Genomic DNA, 22329 nt, shown 5'->3' with positions numbered 1-22329 from the left:
TCAGTACTGAGGGAGTGCTGCACTGCACGGAGGGTCAGTACTTAGGGAGTGCTGCACTGCACGGAGGGTCAGTACTCAGGGAGTGCTGCACTGCACGGAGGGTCAGTACTGAGGGAGTGCTGCACTGCACGGAGGGTCAGTACTTAGGGAGTGCTGCACTGCACGGAGGGTCAGTACTGAGGGAGTGCTGCACTGTCGGAGGGTCAGTACTGAGGGAGTGCTGCACTGCACGGAGGGTCAGTACTTAGGGAGTGCTGCACTGCACGGAGGGTCAGTACTCAGGGAGTGCTGCACTGCACGGAGGGTCAGTACTGAGGGAGTGCTGCACTGTCGGAGGGTCAGTACTGAGGGAGTGCTGCACTGCACGGAGGGTCAGTACTTAGGGAGTGCTGCACTGCACGGAGGGTCAGTACTCAGGGAGTGCTGCACTGCACGGAGGGTCAGTACTGAGAGAGTGCTGCACTGCACGGAGGGTCAGTACTTAGGGAGTGCTGCACTGCACGGAGGATCAGAACTGAGGGAGTGCTGCACTGCACGGAGCATCAGAACTGAGGGAGTGCTGCACTGTACGGAGGGTCAGAACTGAGGGAGTGCTGCACTGTACGGAGGGTCAGTACTGAGGGAGTGCTGCACTGTACGGAGGATCAGAACTGAGGGAGTGCTGCACTGCACGGAGGGTCAGTACAGAGGGAGTGCTGCACTGTCGGAGAGTCAGTACTGAGGGAGTGCTGCACTGCACGGAGGGTCAGTACAGAGGGAGTGCTGCACTGCACGGAGCATCAGAACTGAGGGAGTGCTGCACTGTACGGAGGATCAGAACTGAGGGAGTGCTGCACTGCACGGAGGATCAGAACTGAGGGAGTGCTGCACTGCACGGAGCATCAGAACTGAGGGAGTGCTGCACTGTACGGAGGGTCAGAACTGAGGGAGTGCTGCACTGTACGGAGGGTCAGTACTGAGGGAGTGCTGCACTGTACGGAGGGTCAGTACTGAGGGAGTGCTGCACTGCACGGAGGGTCAGTACAGAGGGAGTGCTGCACTGTACGGAGGGTCAGTACTTAGGGAGTGCTGCACTGCACGGAGGGTCAGTACTGAGGGAGTGCTGCACTGCACGGAGGATCAGAACTGAGGGAGTGCTGCACTGTACGGAGGGTCAGTACTTAGGGAGTGCTGCACTGCACGGAGGGTCAGTACTGAGGGAGTGCTGCACTGCACGGAGGGTCAGTACAGAGGGAGTGCTGCACTGCACGGAGGGTCAGTACTGAGAGAGTGCTGCACTGCACAGAGGGTCAGTACTGAGAGAGTGCTGCACTGCACGGAGGGTCAGTACTGAGAGAGTGCTGCACTGCACGGAGGGTCAGTACTTAGGGAGTGCTGCACTGCACGGAGGGTCAGTACAGAGGGAGTGCTGCACTGTCGGAGGGTCAGTACTGAGAGAGTGCTGCACTGTCGGAGGGTCAGTACTGAGAGAGTGCTGCACTGCACGGAGGGTCAGTACTGAGAGAGTGCTGCACTGTCGGAGGGTCAGTACTGAGGGAGTGCTGCACTGCACGGAGGATCAGAACTGAGAGAGTGCTGCACTGTCGGAGGGTCAGTACTGAGGGAGTGCTGCACTGCACGGAGGATCAGAACTGAGAGAGTGCTGCACTGCACGGAGGGTCAGTACTGAGAGAGTGCTGCACTGTCAGAGGGTCAGTACTGAGGGAGTGCTGCACTGCACTGAGGGTCAGTACTGAGAGAGTGCTGCACTGCACGGAGGGTCAGTACTGAGAGAGTGCTGCACTGTCGGAGGGTCAGTACTGAGGGAGTGCTGCACTGTCGGAGGGTCAGTACTGAGGGAGTGCTGCACTGCACGGAGGGTCAGTACTGAGGGAGAGCTGCACTGCACGGAGGGTCAGTACTGAGGGAGAGCTGCACTGCACGGAGGGTCAGTACTGAGGGAGTGCTGCACTGTCGGAGGGTCAGTACTGAGGGAGTGCTGCACTGCACGGAGGGTCAGTACTGAGGGAGAGCTGCACTGCACGGAGGATCAGAACTGAGGGAGTGCTGCACTGCACGGAGCATCAGAACTGAGGGAGTGCTGCACTGTACGGAGGGTCAGAACTGAGGGAGTGCTGCACTGTACGGAGGGTCAGTACTGAGGGAGTGCTGCACTGTACGGAGGGTCAGTACTGAGGGAGTGCTGCAATGTACGGAGGGTCAGTACTGAGGGAGTGCAGCACTATCGGAGGGTCAGTACTGAGGGAGTGCAGCACTGTGTGGAGGGTCAGTACTGAGGGAGTGCTGCACTGTCGGAGGGTCAGTACTGAGGGAGTGCTGCACTGTCGGAGAGTCAGTACTGAGGGTGTGCTGCACTGTTGGAGGGTCAGTACTGAGGGAGTGCTGCACTTTCGGAGGGTCAGTACTGAGGGAGTGCTACACTGTCAGAGGGTCAGTACTGAGGGAGTGCTGCACTGTCAGAGGGTCAGTACTGAGGGAGTGCTGCACTGCACGGAGGGTCAGGACTGAGGGAGTGCTGCACTGCACGGAGGGTCAGTACTGAGAGAGTGCTGCACTGCACGGAGGGTCAGTACTGAGAGAGTGCTGCACTGTCGGAGGGTCAGTACTGAGAGAGTGCTGCACTGCACGGAGGGTCAGTACTGAGAGAGTGCTGCACTGCACGGAGGGTCAGTACTGAGAGAGTGCTGCACTGTCAGAGGGTCAGTACTGAGGGAGTGCTGCACTGCACGGAGGATCAGAACTGAGAGAGTGCTGCACTGTCAGAGGGTCAGTACTGAGGGAGTGCTGCACTGCACTGAGGGTCAGTACTGAGAGAGTGCTGCACTGCACGGAGGGTCAGTACTGAGAGAGTGCTGCACTGCACGGAGGGTCAGTACTGAGGGAGTGCTGCACTGTCGGAGGGTCAGTACTGAGGGAGTGCTGCACTGCACGGAGGGTCAGTACTGAGGGAGAGCTGCACTGCACGGAGGATCAGAACTGAGGGAGTGCTGCACTGCACGGAGCATCAGAACTGAGGGAGTGCTGCACTGTACGGAGGGTCAGAACTGAGGGAGTGCTGCACTGTACGGAGGGTCAGTACTGAGGGAGTGCTGCACTGTCGGAGGGTCAGTCCTGAGGGAGTGCAGCAGTGTCGGAGGGTCAGTACTGACGGAGTGCTGCACTGTCTGGAGGGTCAGAACTGAGGGAGTGCTGCATTGCACGGAGGTCCAGTACTGAGGGAGTGCTGCACTGTACGGAGGGTCAGTAATGAGGGAGTGCTGCACTGTACGGAGGGTCAGAACTGAGGGAGTGCTGCAATGTCGCAGGGTCAGTACTGAGGGAGTGCTGCACTGTCGATAGGTCAGTACTGAGGGAGTGCTGCACTGTCAGATGGTCAGTACGGAGGGAGTGCTGCACTATCGGAGGGTCAGTACTGAGGGAGTGCAGCACTGTCGGAGGGTCAGTACTGAGAGAGCGCGGCACTGTCGGAGGGTCAGTCCTGAGGGAGTGCTGCACTGTCGGAGGGTCAGTACTGAGGGAGTGCAGCACTGTCGGAGGGTCAGTACTGAGGGAGTGCTGCACTGTCGGAGGGTTAGTACAGAGGGAGTGCTGCAGTTTCGGAGGGTCAGTACTGCGGGAGGGCTGCACTGTCGGAGGGTCAGTCCTGAGGGAGTGCAGCATTAACGGAGGGTCAGTACTGAGGGTGTGCTGCAGTGTCGGAGGGTCAGTACTGAGGGAGTGCAGAACTGTGGGAGGGTCAGTCCTGAGTGAGTGCAGCACTGTCGGAGGGTCAGTACTGAGGGAGTGAAGCACTGTGGGAGGATCAGTACTGAGAGAGCGCTGCACTGTCGGAGGGTCAGGACTGAGGGAGTGCTGCACTGTCGGAGGGTCAGGACTGAGGGAGTGCTGCACTGTCGGAGGGTCAGGACTGAGGGAGTGCTGCACTGTCGCAGGGTCAGCACTGAGGGAGTGCAGCACTGTCAGAGGGTCAGTACGGAGGGAGTGCTGCACTGTCGGAGGGTCAGTACTGAGGGAGTGCAGCACTGTACGGAGGGTCAGTTCTGAGGGAGTGCTGCACTGTATGGAGGGTCAGTACTGAGGGAGTGCAGCACTGTCGGAGGGTCAGTACTGAGGGAGTGCAGCACTGTCGGAGGGTCAGTACTGAGGGAGTGCTGCACTGTCGGAGGGTTAGTACAGAGGGAGTGCTGCAGTTTCGGAGGGTCAGTACTGCGGGAGGGCTGCACTGTCGGAGGGTCAGTCCTGAGGGAGTGCAGCATTAACGGAGGGTCAGTACTGAGGGTGTGCTGCAGTGTCGGAGGGTCAGTACTGAGGGAGTGCAGAACTGTGGGAGGGTCAGTCCTGAGTGAGTGCAGCACTGTCGGAGGGTCAGTACTGAGGGAGTGAAGCACTGTGGGAGGATCAGTACTGAGAGAGCGCTGCACTGTCGGAGGGTCAGGACTGAGGGAGTGCTGCACTGTCGGAGGGTCAGGACTGAGGGAGTGCTGCACTGTCGGAGGGTCAGGACTGAGGGAGTGCTGCACTGTCGCAGGGTCAGCACTGAGGGAGTGCAGCACTGTCAGTGGGTCAGTAAGGAGGGAGTGCTGCACTGTCGGAGGGTCAGTACTGAGGGAGTGCAGCACTGTACGGAGGGTCAGTTCTGAGGGAGTGCTGCACTGTATGGAGGGTCAGTACTGAGGGAGTGCTGCACTGTACGGAGGGTCAGTACTGAGGGAGTGCTGCACTGCACGGAGGGTCAGTACTGAGGGAGTGCTGCACTGCAGGGAGGGTCAGTACTGAGGGAGTGCTGCACTGCAGGGAGGGTCAGTACTGAGGGAGTGCTGCATTGCACGGAGGTCCAGTACCGAGGGAGAGCTGCACTGCACGGACGGTCAGTACTGAGGGAGTGCTGCATTGCACGGAGGTCCAGCACTGAGGGAGTGCTGCACTGTACGGAGGGTCAGTAATGAGGGAGTGCTGCACTGTACGGAGGGTCAGAACTGAGGGAGTGCTGCAATGTCATAGGGTCAGTACTGAGGGAGTGCTGCACTGTCGATAGGTCAGTACTGAGGGAGTGCTGCACTGTCGGAGGGTCAGTACTGAGGGAGCGCTGCACTGTCAGAGGGTCAGTACTGAGGGAGTGCTGCACTGTTGGAGGGTTAGTACTGAGGGAGTGCTGCACTGTCGGAGGGTCAGTACTAAGGGAGTGCAGCACTGTCTGATGGTCAGTACTGAGGGAGTGCTGCACTGTCGGAGGGTCAGTACTGAGGGAGTGCTGCACTGTCGGAGGGTCAGTACTGAGGGTGTGCAGCACTGTTGGAGGGTCAGTACTGAGGGAGTGCTGCACTGTCGGAGGGTCAGTACTAAGGGAGTGCAGCACTGTCGGAGGGTCAGTACTGAGGGAGTGCTGCACTGTCGGAGGGTCAGTACTAAGGGAGTGCAGCACTATCGGAGGGTCAGTACTGAAGGAGTGCAGCACTGTCGGAGGGTCAGTACTGAGGGAGTGCTGCACTGTGTGGAGGGTCAGTACTGAGGGAGTGCTGCACTGTCGGAGGGTCAGTACTGAGGGAGTGCTTCACTGCACGGAGGGTCAGTACTGAGGCAGTGCAGCACTGTCGGAGGGTCAGTACTGAGGGTGTGCTGCACTGTTGGAGGGTCAGTACTGAGGGAATGCTGCACATTCGGAGGGTCAGTACTGAGGGAGTGCTGCAGTTTCGGAGGTTCAGTACTGACGGAGTGCAGCACTGTACGGAGGGTCAGTACTGAGGGAGTGCTGCACTGTACGGAGGGTCAGTAATGAGGGAGTGCTGCACTGTACGGAGGGTCAGAACTGAGGGAGTGCTGCATTGCACGGAGGTCCAGTACTGATGGAGTGCTGCACTGTACGGAGGGTCAGTAATGAGGGAGTGCTGCACTGTACGGAGGGTCAGAACTGAGGGAGTGCTGCAATGTCGCAGGGTCAGTACTGAGGGAGTGCTGCACTGTCAGAGGGTCAGTACGGAGGGAGTGCAGCACTATCGGAGGGTCAGTACTGAGGGTGTGCTGCACTGTCGGAGGGTCAGTACTGAGGGAGTGCAGCACTGTCGGAGGGTCAGTACTGAGGGAGTGCTGCACTGTCGGAAGGTTAGTACAGAGGGAGTGCTGCAGTTTCGGAGGGTCAGTACTGCGGGAGTGCTGCACTGTCGGAGGGTCAGTACTGAGGGAGTGCTGCAATTTCGGAGGGTCAGTACTGAGGGAGGGCTGCACTGTCGGAGGGTCAGTCCTGAGGGAGTGCAGCACTATCGGAGGGTCAGTACTGAGGGTGTGCTGCAGTGTCGGAGGGTCAGTACTGAGGGAGTGCAGCACTGTCGGAGGGTCAGTACTGAGGGAGTGAAGCACTGTGGGAGGGTCAGTACTGAGAGAGCGCTGCACTGTCGGAGGGTCAGTCCTGAGGGAGTGCAGCACTGTCGGAGGGTCAGGACTGAGGGAGTGCTGCACTGTCGAACGGTCAGCACTGAGGAAGTGCTGCACTGTCAGAGGGTCAGTACGGAGGGAGTGCTGCACTGTCAGAGGGTCAGTACTGAGGGAGTGCAGCACTATCGGAGGGTCAGAACTGAGGGTGTGCTGCACTGTCGGAGGGTCAGTACTGAGGGAGTGCAGCACTGTCGGAGGGTCAGTACTGAGGGAGTGCTGCACTGTCGGAGGGTTAGTACAGAGGGAGTGCTGCAGTTTCGGAGGGTCAGTACTGAGGGAGGGCTGCACTGTCGGAGGGTCAGTCCTGAGGGAGTGCAGCACTATCGGAGGGTCAGTACTGCGGGAGTGCTGCACTGTCGGAGGGTCAGTACTGAGGGAGTGCTGCAATTTCGGAGGGTCAGTACTGAGGGAGGGCTGCACTGTCGGAGGGTCAGTCCTGAGGGAGTGCAGCACTATCGGAGGGTCAGTACTGAGGGTGTGCTGCAGTGTCGGAGGGTCAGTACTGAGGGAGTGCAGCACTGTCGGAGGGTCAGTACTGAGGGAGTGAAGCACTGTGGGAGGGTCAGTACTGAGAGAGCGCTGCACTGTGGGAGGGTCAGTACTGAGAGAGCGCTGCACTGTCGGAGGGTCAGTCCTGAGGGAGTGCAGCACTGTCGGAGGGTCAGGACTGAGGGAATGCTGCACTGTCGGAGGGTTAGGACTGAGGGAGTTCTGCACTGTCGGAGGGTCAGGACGGAGGGAGTGCTGCACTGTCGGAGGGTCAGCACTGAGGGAGTGCAGCACTGTCAGAGGGTCAGTACTGAGGGAGTGCTGCACTGTCAGACGGTCAGTACTGAGGGAGAGCTGCACTGTCGGAGGGACAGTACTGAGGGAGTGCTGCACTGTCAGAGGGTCAGTACTGAGGGAGTGCCGCACTGTCGGAGGGACAGTACTGAGGGAGTGCTGCACTGTCGGAGGGTCAGCACTGAGGTAGTGTTGCACGGTCAGAGGGTCAGTACTGAGGGAGTGCTGCACTGTCAGAGGGTCAGTACTGAGGGAGTGCCGCACTGTCGGAGGGTCAGTACTGAGGGAGTGCTGCACTGTCAGAGGTTCAGTACTGAGAGAGCGCTGCACTGTCGGAGGGTCAGTACTGAGGGAGCGCTGCACTGTCGGAGGGTCAGTACTGAGGGAGTGCTGCACTGTAGGAGGGTCAGTACTGAGGGAGAGCCGCAATATCGGAGGGTCAGTACTGAGGGAGTGCTGCACTGTCAGAGGGTCAGTACTGAGGGAGTGCCGCACTGTCAGATGGTCAGTACTGAGGGAGTGCTGCACTGTCGGAGGGTCAGCACTGAGGGAGTCCTGCACTGTCGGAGGGTCAGTAATGAGGGAGTGCTGCACTGTAGGAGGGTCAGTACTGAGGGAGAGCCGCACTATCGGAGGGTCAGTACTGAGGGAGTGCTGCACTGTCGGAGGGTCAGCACTGAGGGAGTGCTGCAATGTACGGAGGGTCAGTACTGAGGGAGTGCTGCACTGCACGGAGGGTCAGTACTAAGGGAATGCTGCACTGTCAGAGGGTCAGTGCTGAGGGAGTGCTGCACTGTCAGAGTGTCAGTACTGAGGGAGTGCTGTACTGTTGGAGGGTCAGTACTGAGGGAGTGCCGCAATTTCGGAGGGTCAGTACTGAGGGGGTGTTGCACTGTCGAAGGGTCAGTACTGAGGGAACGCTGCACTGTCGGAGGGTCAGTACTGATGGAGTCCTGCACTGTCGGAGGGTCAGTAATGAGTCAGAGCCGCAATATCGGAGGGTAAGTACTGAGGGAGCGCTGCACTGTCGGAGCGTCAGTACTGAGGGAGAGCCGCACTGTCGGAGGGTCAGTACTGAGGGAGTGCTGCACTGTCGGAGGGTCCGCACTGAGGGAGTGCTGCACTGTCGGAGGATCAGTAATGAGGCAATGCTGCAATGTCGGAGGGTCAGTACTGAGGGAGTGCTGCACTGTCAGAGGGTCAGTACTGAGGGAGTGCCGCACTATCGGAGGGTCAGTACTGAGGGAGTGCTGCACTGTCGGAGGGTCCGCACTGAGGGAGTGATGCACTGTCGGAGGGTCAGTAATGAGGCAATGCTGCACTGTCAGAGGGTCAGTACTGAGGGAGTGCTGCACTGTCGGAGGTTAAGTACTGAGGGAGTGCTGCACTGTCAGAGGGTCCGCACTGATGGAGTGCTGCACTGTCGGAGAGTCAGTAATGAGGCAATGCTGCACTGTCGGAGGGTCAGTACTGAGGGAGTGCTGCACCGTCGGAGTGTCAGTACTGATGGAGTGCTGCACTGTCGGAGGGTCAGTAATGAGGGAGTGCTGCACTGTCGGAGGGACAGTACTGAGGGAGTGTTGCACTGTCGGAGGGACAGTACTGAGGGAGTGCTGCACTGTCAGAGGGTCAGTACTGAGGGAGTGCCGCACTGTCGGAGGGACAGTACTGAGGGAGTGCTACACTGTCAGATGGACAGTACTGAGGGAGTGCTGCACTGTCAGAGGGTCAGTACTGAGGGAGTGCTGCACTTTTGGAGGGACAGTACTGAGAGAGTGCTGCACTGTCGGAGGGACAGTACTGAGAGATTGCTGCACTGTCGGAGGGTCAGTACTGAGGGAGTGCTGCACTGTCGGAGGGTCAGTACTGAGGGAGAGCCGTACTATCGGAGCGTTAGTCCTGAGGGAGTGCTGCACTGTCGGAGGGTCAGCACTGAGGGAGTGCTGCACTGTCGGAGGGTCAGTACTGAGGCAGTGCTGCACTGTCGGAGGGACAGTACTGAGGGAGTGCTGCACCTTTGCAGGGTCAGTACTGAGGGAGGGCCGAACTGTCGGAGGGTCAGTACTGAGGGAGTGCTGCTCTGTTGGATGTCAGTACTGAGGGAGTGCTGCACTGTCGGAGGGTCAGTACTGAGGGAGTGCTGCACTGTCGGATGGTCAGTAATGAGGCAATGCTGCACTGTCGGAGGGTCAGTACTGAGGGTGTGCTGCACTGTCGGAGGGTCAGTAATGAGGCAATGCTGCACTGTCGGAGGGTCAGTAGTGAGGGAGTGCAGCACTATCAGGGGGTCATTGCTGAGGGAGTGCTGCACTGTCGGAGGGTCAGGACAGAGGGAGTGCTGCACTGTCGGAGGGTCTGCACTGAGGGAGTGCTGCACTGTCAGAGGGTCAGGACAGAGGGAGTGTTGCACTGTCGGAGGGTCAGTACTGAGGAAGTGCCGCAATGTCGGAGGGTCAGTAATGAGGCAATGCTGCACTGTCGGAGGGTCAGTACTGAGGCAGTGCTGCACTGTCGGAGGGTCAGTGCTGAGGGAGTGTTGCACTGTTGGATGTCAGTGCTGAGGGTGTGCTGCACTGTTGGAGGTAAGTAATGAGGGAGTGCCGCAATGTCGGAGGGTCAGTACTGAGGGAGTGCTGCAATGTCGGAGGTCAGTACTGAGGGAGTGCTGCACTGTCGGAGGGTCAGTACTGAGGGAGTGCTGCACAATCGAAGGGTCAGTACTGAGGGAGTGCTGCACTATCTCAGGATCAATACTGAGGGAGTGCTGCGCTGTCGGAGGGTCAGTACTGAGGGAGAGCCGTACTATTGGAGGGTCAGTACTGAGGGAGTGCTGCACTGTCGGAGGTAAGTACTGAGGGAGTGCCGCAATGTCGGAGGGTCAGTCCTGAGAGAGTGCTGCACTGTTGGATGGTCAGTACTGAGGGAGTGCTGCACTGTCGGAGGGTCAGTACTGAGGGAGTGCTGCACTGTCAGACGGTCAGTACTGAGGCAGTGCTGCACTGTCGGAGGGTCAGTACTGAGGGAGAGCCGCACTATCGGAGGGTCTGCACTGAGGGAGTACTGCACTGTTGGAGGGTCAGTAGTGAGGGTGTGCTGCACTGTCTGAGGGTCAGTACTGAGGCAGTGTTGCACTGTCGGAGGGTCAGTACTGAGGGAGTGCCGCAATATCGGAGGGTAAGTACTGAGGGAGTGCTGCACTGTCGGAGGGTCAGTACTGATGGAGTGCTGCACTGTCGGAGGGTCAGTACTGAGTGATTGCTGCACTGTCGGAGGGTCAGTACTGAGGGAGTGCTGCACTGTCGGAGGGTCAGTGCTGAGGGAGTGTTGCACTGTTGGATGTCAGTGCTGAGGGTGTGCTGCACTGTTGGAGGTAAGTACTGAGGGAGTGCCGCAATGTCGGAGGGTCAGTACTGAGGGAGTGCTGCAATGTCGGAGGTCAGTACTGAGGGAGTGCTGTACTGTTGGAGGGTCAGTACTGAGGGAGTGCCGCAATTTTGGAGGGTCAGTACTGAGGGAGTGTTGCACTGTCGAAGGGTCAGTACTGAGGGAGCGCTGCACTGTCGGAGGGTCAGTACTGATGGAGTCCTGCACTGTCGGAGGGTCAGTAATGAGGGAGAGCCGCAATATCGGAGGGTAAGTACTGAGGGAGCGCTGCACTGTCGGAGCGTCAGTACTGAGGGAGAGCCGCACTGTCGGAGGGTCAGTACTGAGGGAGTGCTGCAATTTCGGAGGGTCAGTACTGAGGGAGGGCTGCACTGTCGGAGGGTCAGTCCTGAGGGAGTGCAGCACTATCGGAGGGTCAGTACTGAGGGTGTGCTGCAGTGTCGGAGGGTCAGTACTGAGGGAGTGCAGCACTGTCGGAGGGTCAGTACTGAGGGAGTGAAGCACTGTGGGAGGGTCAGTACTGAGAGAGCGCTGCACTGTCGGAGGGTCAGTACTGAGAGAGCGCTGCACTGTCGGAGGGTCAGTCCTGAGGGAGTGCAGCACTGTCGGAGGGTCAGGACTGAGGGAGTGCTGCACTGTCGAACGGTCAGCACTGAGGAAGTGCTGCACTGTCAGAGGGTCAGTACGGAGGGAGTGCTGCACTGTCAGAGGGTCAGTACTGAGGGAGTGCAGCACTATCGGAGGGTCAGAACTGAGGGTGTGCTGCACTGTCGGAGGGTCAGTACTGAGGGAGTGCAGCACTGTCGGAGGGTCAGTACTGAGGGAGTGCAGCACTGTCGGAGGGTCAGGACTGAGGGAGTGCTGCACTGTCGAACGGTCAGCACTGAGGAAGTGCTGCACTGTCAGAGGGTCAGTACGGAGGGAGTGCTGCACTGTCAGAGGGTCAGTACTGAGGGAGTGCAGCACTATCGGAGGGTCAGAACTGAGGGTGTGCTGCACTGTCGGAGGGTCAGTACTGAGGGAGTGCAGCACTGTCGGAGGGTCAGTACTGAGGGAGTGCTGCACTGTCGGAGGGTTAGTACAGAGGGAGTGCTGCAGTTTCAGAGGGTCAGTACTGAGGGAGGGCTGCACTGTCGGAGGGTCAGTCCTGAGGGAGTGCAGCACTATCGGAGGGTCAGTACTGCGGGAGTGCTGCACTGTCGGAGGGTCAGTACTGAGGGAGTGCTGCAATTTCGGAGGGTCAGTACTGAGGGAGGGCTGCACTGTCGGAGGGTCAGTCCTGAGGGAGTGCAGCACTATCGGAGGGTCAGTACTGAGGGTGTGCTGCAGTGTCGGAGGGTCAGTACTGAGGGAGTGCAGCACTGTCGGAGGGTCAGTACTGAGGGAGTGAAGCACTGTGGGAGGGTCAGTACTGAGAGAGCGCTGCACTGTGGGAGGGTCAGTACTGAGAGAGCGCTGCACTGTCGGAGGGTCAGTCCTGAGGGAGTGCAGCACTGTCGGAGGGTCAGGACTGAGGGAATGCTGCACTGTCGGAGGGTTAGGACTGAGGGAGTTCTGCACTGTCGGAGGGTCAGGACGGAGGGAGTGCTGCACTGTCGGAGGGTCAGCACTGAGGGAGTGCAGCACTGTCAGAGGGTCAGTACTGAGGGAGTACTGCACTGTCAGACGGTCAGTACTGAGGGAGAGCTGCACTGTCGGAGGGACAGTACTGAGGGAGTGCTGCACTGTCAGAGGGTCAGTACTGAGGGAGTGCCGCACTGTCGGAGGGACAGTACTGAGGGAGTGCTGCACTGTCGGAGGGTCAGCACTGAGGTAGTGTTGCACGGTCAGAGGGTCAGTACTGAGGGAGTGCTGCACTGTCAGAGGGTCAGTACTGAGGGAGTGCCGCACTGTCGGAGGGTCAGTACTGAGGGAGTGCTGCACTGTCAGAGGTTCAGTACTGAGAGAGCGCTGCACTGTCGGAGGGTCAGTACTGAGGGAGCGCTGCACTGTCGGAGGGTCAGTACTGAGGGAGTGCTGCACTGTAGGAGGGTCAGTACTGAGGGAGAGCCGCAATATCGGAGGGTCAGTACTGAGGGAGTGCTGCACTGTCAGAGGGTCAGTACTGAGGGAGTGCTGCACTGTCAGATGGTCAGTACTGAGGGAGTGCTGCACTGTCGGAGGGTCAGCACTGAGGGAGTCCTGCACTGTCGGAGGGTCAGTAATGAGGGAGTGCTGCACTGTAGGAGGGTCAGTACTGAGGGAGAGCCGCACTATCGGAGGGTCAGTACTGAGGGAGTGCTGCACTGTCGGAGGGTCAGCACTGAGGGAGTGCTGCAATGTACGGAGGGTCAGTACTGAGGGAGTGCTGCACTGCACGGAGGGTCAGTACTAAGGGAATGCTGCACTGTCAGAGGGTCAGTGCTGAGGGAGTGCTGCACTGTCAGAGTGTCAGTACTGAGGGAGTGCTGTACTGTTGGAGGGTCAGTACTGAGGGAGTGCCGCAATTTCGGAGGGTCAGTACTGAGGGAGTGCCGCAATTTCGGAGGGTCAGTACTGAGGGAACGCTGCACTGTCGGAGGGTCAGTACTGATGGAGTCCTGCACTGTCGGAGGGTCAGTAATGAGGGAGAGCCGCAATATCGGAGGGTAAGTACTGAGGGAGCGCTGCACTGTCGGAGCGTCAGTACTGAGGGAGAGCCGCACTGTCGGAGGGTCAGTACTGAGGGAGTGCTGCACTGTCGGAGGGTCCGCACTGAGGGAGTGCTGCACTGTCGGAGGATCAGTAATGAGGCAATGCTGCAATGTCGGAGGGTCAGTACTGAGGGAGTGCTGCACTGTCAGAGGGTCAGTACTGAGGGAGTGCCGCACTATCGGAGGGTCAGTACTGAGGGAGTGCTGCACTGTCGGAGGGTCCGCACTGAGGGAGTGATGCACTGTCGGAGGGTCAGTAATGAGGCAATGCTGCACTGTCAGAGGGTCAGTACTGAGGGAGTGCTGCACTGTCGGAGGTTAAGTACTGAGGGAGTGCTGTACAGTCAGAGGGTCAGTACTGAGGGAGTGCCGCACTATCGGAGGGTCAGTACTGAGGGAGTGCTGCACTGTCAGAGGGTCCGCACTGATGGAGTGCTGCACTGTCGGAGAGTCAGTAATGAGGCAATGCTGCACTGTCGGAGGGTCAGTACTGAGGGAGTGCTGCACCGTCGGAGTGTCAGTACTGATGGAGTGCTGCACTGTCGGAGGGTCAGTAATGAGGGAGTGCTGCACTGTCGGAGGGACAGTACTGAGGGAGTGTTGCACTGTCGGAAGGTCAGTACTGAGGGAGTGCTGCACTGTCAGAGGGTCAGTACTGAGGGAGTGCCGCACTGTCGGAGGGACAGTACTGAGGGAGTGCTACACTGTCAGATGGACAGTACTGAGGGAGTGCTGCACTGTCAGAGGGTCAGTACTGAGGGAGTGCTGCACTGTCGGAGGGACAGTACTGAGAGAGTGCTGCACTGTCGGAGGGACAGTACTGAGAGAGTGCTGCACTGTCGGAGGTTCAGTACTGAGGGAGTGCTGCACTGTCGGAGGGTCAGTACTGAGGGAGTGCTGCACTGTCGGAGGGTCAGCACTGAGGGAGTGCTGCACTGTCGGAGGGTCAGTACTGAGGCAGTGCTGCACTGTCGGAGGGACAGTACTGAGGGAGTGCTGCACCTTTGCAGGGTCAGTACTGAGGGAGGGCCGAACTGTCGGAGGGTCAGTACTGAGGGAGTGCTGCTCTGTTGGATGTCAGTACTGAGGGAGTGCTGCACTGTCGGAGGGTCAGTACTGAGGGAGTGCTGCACTGTCGGAGGGTCAGTAATGAGGCAATGCTGCACTGTCGGAGGGTCAGTACTGAGGGTGTGCTGCACTGTCGGAGGGTCAGTAATGAGGCAATGCTGCACTGTCGGAGGGTCAGTAGTGAGGGAGTGCAGCACTATCAGGGGGTCATTGCTGAGGGAGTGCTGCACTGTCGGAGGGTCAGGACAGAGGGAGTGCTGCACTGTCGGAGGGTCTGCACTGAGGGAGTGCTGCACTGTCAGAGGGTCAGGACAGAGGGAGTGTTGCACTGTCGGAGGGTCAGTACTGAGGAAGTGCCGCAATGTCGGAGGGTCAGTAATGAGGCAATGCTGCACTGTCGGAGGGTCAGTACTGAGGCAGTGCTGCACTGTCGGAGGGTCAGTGCTGAGGGAGTGTTGCACTGTTGGATGTCAGTGCTGAGGGTGTGCTGCACTGTTGGAGGTAAGTAATGAGGGAGTGCCGCAATGTCGGAGGGTCAGTACTGAGGGAGTGCTGCAATGTCGGAGGTCAGTACTGAGGGAGTGCTGCACTGTCGGAGGGTCAGTACTGAGGGAGTGCTGCACAATCGAAGGGTCAGTACTGAGGGAGTGCTGCGCTGTCGGAGGGTCAGCACTGAGGGAGTGCTGCACTGTCGGTGGGTCAGTACTGAGGGAGAGCCGTACTATTGGAGGGTCAGTACTGAGGGAGTGCTGCACTGTCGGAGGTAAGTACTGAGGGAGTGCCGCAATGTCGGAGGGTCAGTCCTGAGAGAGTGCTGCACTGTTGAATGGTCAGTACTGAGGGAGTGCTGCACTGTCGGAGGGTCAGTACTGAGGGAGTGCTGCACTGTCAGACGGTCAGTACTGAGGCAGTGCTGCACTGTCGGAGGGTCAGTACTGAGGGAGAGCCGCACTATCGGAGGGTCTGCACTGAGGGAGTACTGCACTGTTGGAGGGTCAGTAGTGAGGGTGTGCTGCACTGTCTGAGGGTCAGTACTGAGGCAGTGTTGCACTGTCGGAGGGTCAGTACTGAGGGAGTGCCGCAATATCGGAGGGTAAGTACTGAGGGAGTGCTGCACTGTCGGAGGGTCAGTACTGATGGAGTGCTGCACTGTCGGAGGGTCAGTAATGAGTGATTGCTGCACTGTCGGAGGGTCAGTACTGAGGGAGTGTTGCACTGTTGGAGGGTCAGAGCTGAGGGGGTGTTGCACTGTTGGATGTCAGTGCTGAGGGTGTGCTGCACTGTTGGAGGTAAGTACTGAGGGAGTGCCGCAATGTCGGAGGGTCAGTACTGAGGGAGTGCTGCAATGTCGGAGGTCAGTACTGAGGGAGTGCTGTACTGTTGGAGGGTCAGTACTGAGGGAGTGCCGCAATTTTGGAGGGTCAGTACTGAGGGAGTGTTGCACTGTCGAAGGGTCAGTACTGAGGGAGCGCTGCACTGTCGGAGGGTCAGTACTGATGGAGTCCTGCACTGTCGGAGGGTCAGTAATGAGGGAGAGCCGCAATATCGGAGGGTAAGTACTGAGGGAGCGCTGCACTGTCGGAGCGTCAGTACTGAGGGAGAGCCGCACTGTCGGAGGGTCAGTACTGAGGGAGTGCTGCACTGTCGGAGGGTCCGCACTGAGGGAGTGCTGCACTGTCGGAGGATCAGTAATGAGGCAATGCTGCAATGTCGGAGGGTCAGTACTGAGGGAGTGCTGCACTGTCAGAGGGTCAGTACTGAGGGAGTGCCGCACTATCGGAGGGTCAGTACTGAGGGAGTGCTGCACTGTCGGAGGGTCCGCACTGAGGGAGTGATGCACTGTCGGAGGGTCAGTAATGAGGCAATGCTGCACTGTCAGAGGGTCAGTACTGAGGGAGTGCTGCACTGTCGGAGGTTAAGTACTGAGGGAGTGCTGTACAGTCAGAGGGTCAGTACTGAGGGAGTGCCGCACTATCGGAGGGTCAGTACTGAGGGAGTGCTGCACTGTCAGAGGGTCCGCACTGATGGAGTGCTGCACTGTCGGAGGGTCAGCAATGAGGCAATGCTGCACTGCCGGAGGGTCAGTACTGAGGGAGTGCTGCACCGCCGGAGTGTCAGTACTGATGGAGTGCTGCACTGTCGGAGGGTCAGTAATGAGGCAATGCTGCACTGTCGGAGGGTCAGTACTGAGGGAGTGCTGCACTGTCGGAGGGACAGTACTGAGGGAGTGTTGCACTGTCGGAAGGTCAGTACTAAGGGAGTGCTGCACTGTCAGAGGGTCAGTACTGAGGGAGTGCCGCACTGTCGGAGGGACAGTACTGAGGGAGTGCTACACTGTCAGATGGACAGTACTGAGGGAGTGCTGCACTGTCATAGGGTCAGTACTGAGGGAGTGCTGCACTGTCGGAGGGACAGTACTGAGAGAGTGCTGCACTGTCGGAGGGACAGTACTGAGAGAGTGCTGCACTGTCGGAGGGTCAGTACTGAGGGAGTGCTGCACTGTCGGAGGGTCAGTACTGAGGGAGAGCCGTACTATCGGAGCGTTAGTCCTGAGGGAGTGCTGCACTGTCGGAGGGTCAGCACTGAGGGAGTGCTGCACTGTCGGAGGTTCAGTACTGAGGCAGTGCTGCACTGTCGGAGGGTCTGTACTGAGGGAGTGCTGCACTGTCGGAGGGACAGTACTGAGGGAGTGCTGCACCTTTGCAGGGTCAGTACTGAGGGAGGGCCGAACTGTCTGAGGGTCAGTACTGAGGGAGTGCTGCTCTGTTGGATGTCAGTACTGAGGGAGTGCTGCACTGTCGGAGGGTCAGTACTGAGGGAGTGCTGCACTGTCGGAGGGTCAGTAATGAGGCAATGCTGCACTGTCGGAGGGTCAGTACTGAGGGTGTGCTGCACTGTCGGAGGGTCAGTACTGAGGGAGTGCTGCACTGTCGGAGGGTCAGTAGTGAGGGAGTGCAGCACTATCAGGGGGTCATTGCTGAGGGAGTGCTGCACTGTCGGAGGGTCAGGACAGAGGGAGTGTTGCACTGTCGGAGGGTCAGTACTGAGGAAGTGCCGCAATGTCGGAGGGTCAGTAATGAGGCAATGCTGCACTGTCGGAGGGTCAGTACTGAGGCAGTGCTGCACTGTCGGAGGGTCAGTGCTGAGGGAGTGTTGCACTGTTGGATGTCAGTGCTGAGGGTGTGCTGCACTGTTGGAGGTAAGTACTGAGGGAGTGCCGCAATGTCGGAGGGTCAGTACTGAGGGAGTGCTGCAATGTCGGAGGTCAGTACTGAGGGAGTGCTGCACTGTCGGAGGGTCAGTACTGAGGGAGTGCTGCACTATCGAAGGGTCAGTACTGAGGGAGTGCTGCACTATCTCAGGATCAATACTGAGGGAGTGCTGCGCTGTCGGAGGGTCAGCACTGAGGGAGTGCTGCACTGTCGGAGGGTCAGTACTGAGGGAGAGCCGTACTATTGGAGGGTCAGTACTGAGGGAGTGCTGCACTGTCGGAGGGTCAGCACTGAGGGAGGGCTGCACTGTCAGACGGTCAGTACTGAGGCAGTGCTGCACTGTCGGAGAGTCAGTGCTGAGGGAGTGTTGCACTGTTGGATGTCAGTGCTGAGGGTGTGCTGCACTGTTGGAGGTAAGTACTGAGGGAGTGCCGCAATGTCGGAGGGTCAGTCCTGAGAGAGTGCTGCACTGTTGGATGGTCAGTACTGAGGGAGTGCTGCACTGTCGGAGGGTCAGTACTGAGGGAGTGCTGCACTGTCAGACGGTCAGTACTGAGGCAGTGCTGCACTGTCGGAGGGTCAGTACTGAGGGAGTACTGCACTGTTGGAGGGTCAGTAGTGAGGGTGTGCTGCACTGTCTGAGGGTCAGTACTGAGGCAGTGTTGCACTGTCGGAGGGTCAGTACTGAGGGAGTGCCGCAATATCGGAGGGTAAGTACTGAGGGAGTGCTGCACTGTCGGAGGGTCAGTACTGATGGAGTGCTGCACTGTCGGAGGGTCAGTAATGAGTGATTGCTGCACTGTCGGAGGGTCAGTACTGAGGGAGTGTTGCACTGTTGGATGTCAGTGCTGAGGCTGTGCTGCACTGTTGGAGGTAAGTACTGAGGGAGTGCCGCAATGTCGGAGGGTCAGTACTGAGGGAGTGCTGCAATGTCGGAGGTCAGTACTGAGGGAGTGCTGCACTGTCGGAGGGTCAGTACTGAGGGAGTGCTGCACTTTCAGAGGGTCAGGACTGAGGGTGTGCTGCACTGTCAGAGGGTCATTACTGAGGGAGTGCTGCACTGTGGGAGGGTCAGTCCTGAGAGAGTGCTGCACTGTCAGAGGGTCAGTACTGAGGGAGCACGGCACTGTCGGAGGGTCAGTATTGAGGGAGTGCTGCACTGTCAGAGGGTCAGGACTGAGGCTGTGCTGCACTGTCAGAGGGTCAGTACTGAGGGAGCACTGCACTGTCGGAGGGTCAGTATTGAGGGAGTGCTGCACTGTCGGAAGGTCAGTAATGAGGGAGTGCTGCACTGTCAGAGGGTCAGTACTGAGGGAGTGCGGCACTGTCGGAAGGTCAGTAATGAGGGAGTGCTGCACTGTCAGAGGGTCTGTACTGAGGGAGTGCTGCACTGTCAGAGGGTCAGTAATGAGGAGAGCCGCACTATGGAGGGTCAGTACTGAGGGAGTGCTGCACTGTCGGAGGGTCAGTACTGAGGGAGTGCTGCATTGTCAGATTGTCAGTACTGAGGGAGTGCTGACCTGTCGGAGGGTCAGTACTGAGGGAGTGCTGCACTGTCGGAGGGTCAGTAGTGAGGGAGTGATGCACTGGCGGAGGTTCATAACTGAGGGAGTGTTGCACTGTTGGAGGGTCAGTGCTGAGGGAGCGCTGCACTGTCGGAGGGTCAGTTCTGATGGAGTGCTGCACTGTCAGAGAGTCAGTACTGAGGGAATGCTGCACTGTCGGAGGGTCAGTGCTGAGGGAGCGCTGCACTGTCGGAGGGTCAGTACTGAGGGAGTGCTGCACTGTCGGAGGGTTAGTACAGAGGGAGTGCTGCAGTTTCGGAGGGTCAGTACTGAGGGAGTGCAGCACTAACGGAGGGTCAGTACTGAGGGTGTGCTGCAGTGTCGGAGGGTCAGTACTGAGGGAGTGCAGCACTGTGGGAGGGTCAGCAATGAGAGAGCGCGGCACTGTCGGAGGGTCAGTCCTGAGGGAGTGCTGCACTGTCGGAGGGTCAGTACTGAGGGAGTGAAGCACTGTGGGAGGATCAGTACTGAGAGAGCGCTGCACTGTCGGAGGGTCAGGACTGAGGGAGTGCTGCACTGTCGGAGGGTCAGTACTGAGGGAGTGAAGCACTGTGGGAGGGTCAGAACTGAGAGAGCGCTGCACTGTGGGAGGGTCAGTAATGAGAGAGCGCGGCACTGTCGGAGGGTCAGTCCTGAGGGAGTGCTGCACTGTCGGAGGGTCAGTACTGAGGGAGTGAAGCACTGTGGGAGGATCAGTACTGAGAGAGCGCTGCACTGTCGGAGGGTCAGGACTGAGGGAGCGCTGCACTGTCGGAGGGTCAGGACTGAGGGAGTCCTGCACTGTCGGAGGGTCAGCACTGAGGGAGTGCAGCACTGTCAGAGGGTCAGTACGGAGGGAGTGCTGCACTGTCGGAGGGTCAGTACTGAGGGAGTGCAGCACTGTCGGAGGGTCAGTACTGAGGGAGTGCTGCACTGTACGGAGGGTCAGTACTGAGGGAGTGCTGCACTGCACGGAGGGTCAGGACTGAGGGAGTGCTGCACTGTCGGAGGGTCAGCACTGAGGGAGTGCAGCACTGTCAGAGGGTCAGTACGGAGGGAGTGCTGCACTGTCGGAGGGTCAGTACTGAGGGAGTGCAGCACTGTCGGAGGGTCAGTACTGAGGGAGTGCTGCACTGTACGGAGGGTCAGTACTGAGGGAGTGCTGCACTGCACGGAGGGTCAGTACTGAGGGAGTGCTGCACTGTCGGAGGGTCAGTACTGAGGGAGTGTTGCACGGTCGGAGGGTCAGTACTGAGGGAGTGCTGCACTGTCAGAGGGTCAGTACTGAGGGAGTGCCGCACTGTCGGAGGGACAGTACTGAGGGAGTGCTGCACTGTCAGAGGGTCAGTACTGAGGGAGTGCTGCACTGTCAGAGGGTCAGTACTGAGGGAGTGCCGCACTGTCGGAGGGACAGTACTGAGGAGTGCTGCACTGTCAGGTGGACAGTACTGAGGGAGTGCTGCACTGTCAGAGGGTCAGTACTAAGGGAGTGCTGCACTGTCGGAGGGACAGTACTGAGAGAGTGCTGCACTGTCGGAGGGACAGTACTGAGAGAGTGCTGCACTGTCGGAGGGTCAGTACTGAGGGAGTGCTGCACTGTCGGAGGGTCAGCACTGAGGGAGTGCTGCACTGTCGGAGGGTCAGTACTGAGGGAGAGCCGTACTATCGGAGCGTTCGTACTGAGGGAGTGCTGCACTGTCAGAGGGTCAGCACTGAGGGAGTGCTGCACTGTCGGAGGGTCAGCACTGAGGGTGTGCTGCACTGTCGGAGGGTCAGTACTGAGGCAGTGCTGCACTGTCGGAGGTTCAGTACTGAGGGAGTGCTGCACTGTCGGAGGGACAGTACTGAGGGAGTGCTGCACCTTCGCAGGGTCAGTACTGTGGGAGGGCCGAACTGTCGGAGGGTCAGTACTGAGGGAGTGCTGCACTGTTGGATGTCAGTACTGAGGGAGTGCTGCACTGTCGGAGGGTCAGTAATGAGGCAATGCTGCACTGTCGGAGGGTCAGTAGTGAGGGAGTGCAGCACTGTCAGGGGGTCATTGATGAGGGAGTGCTGCACTGTCGGAGGGTCAGGACAGAGGGAGTGCTGCACTGTCGGAGGTTCAGTAATGAGGCAATGCTGCACTGTCGGAGGGTCAGGACAGAGGGAGTGCTGCACTGTCGGAGGGTCAGGAGTGAGGGAGTGCAGCACTGTCAGGGGGTCATTGCTGAGGGAGTGCTGCACTGTCGGAGGGTCAGGACAGAGGGAGTGCTGCACTGTCGGAGGGTCTGCACTGAGGGAGTGCTGCACTGTCAGAGGGTCAGGACAGAGGGAGTGTTGCACTGTCGGAGGGTCAGTACTGAGGAAGTGCCGCAATGTCGGAGGGTCAGTAATGAGGCAATGCTGCACTGTCGGAGGGTCAGTACTGAGGGAGTGCTGCACTGTCAGGGGGTCATTACTGAGGGAGTGCTGCACTGTCAGTGGGTCAGTACTGAGGGAGTGCCTCACATTCTCAGGATCAATACTGAGGGAGTGCTGCACTGTCGGAGGGTCAGCACTGAGGGAGTGCTGCACTGTCGGAGGGTCAGTACTGAGGGAGAGCCGTACTATTGGAGGGTCAGTACTGAGGGAGTGCTGCACTGTCGGAGGGTCAGCACTGAGGGAGGGCTGCACTGTCAGACGGTCAGTACTGAGGCAGTGCTGCACTGTCGGAGGGTCAGTACTGAGGGAGTGCTGCACAGTCGGAGGATCAGTACTGAGGGAGAGCCGCACTATCGGAGGGTCTGTACTGAGGGAGTACTGCACGGTCGGAGGGTCAGTACTGAGGGAGTGCTGCACTGTCTGAGGGTCAGTACTGAGGCAGTGCTGCACTGTCGGAGGGTCAGTACTGAGGGAGTGCCGCAATATCGGAGGGTAAGTACTGAGGGAGTGCTGCACTGTCGGAGGGTCAGTACTGATGGAGTGCTGCACTGTCGGAGGGTCAGTAATGAGTGATTGCTGCACTGTTGGAGGGTCAGTGCTGAGGGAGTGTTGCACTGTTGGATGTCAGTGCTGAGGGTGTGCTGCACTGTTGGAGGTAAGTACTGAGGGAGTGCCGCAATGTCGGAGGGTCAGTACTGAGGGAGTGCTGCAATGTCGGAGGTCAGTACTGAGGGAGTGCTGCACTGTCGGAGGGTCAGTACTGAGGGAGTGCTGCACTTTCAGAGGGTCAGGACTGAGGGTGTGCTGCACTGTCAGAGGGTCAGTACTGAGGGAGCA

This window comes from Heterodontus francisci, chromosome 28 (assembly GCF_036365525.1).
Source record: "Heterodontus francisci isolate sHetFra1 chromosome 28, sHetFra1.hap1, whole genome shotgun sequence".
Lineage (NCBI taxonomy): Eukaryota > Metazoa > Chordata > Chondrichthyes > Heterodontiformes > Heterodontidae > Heterodontus > Heterodontus francisci.
Note: the sequence above shows the minus strand (reverse complement) of the source record.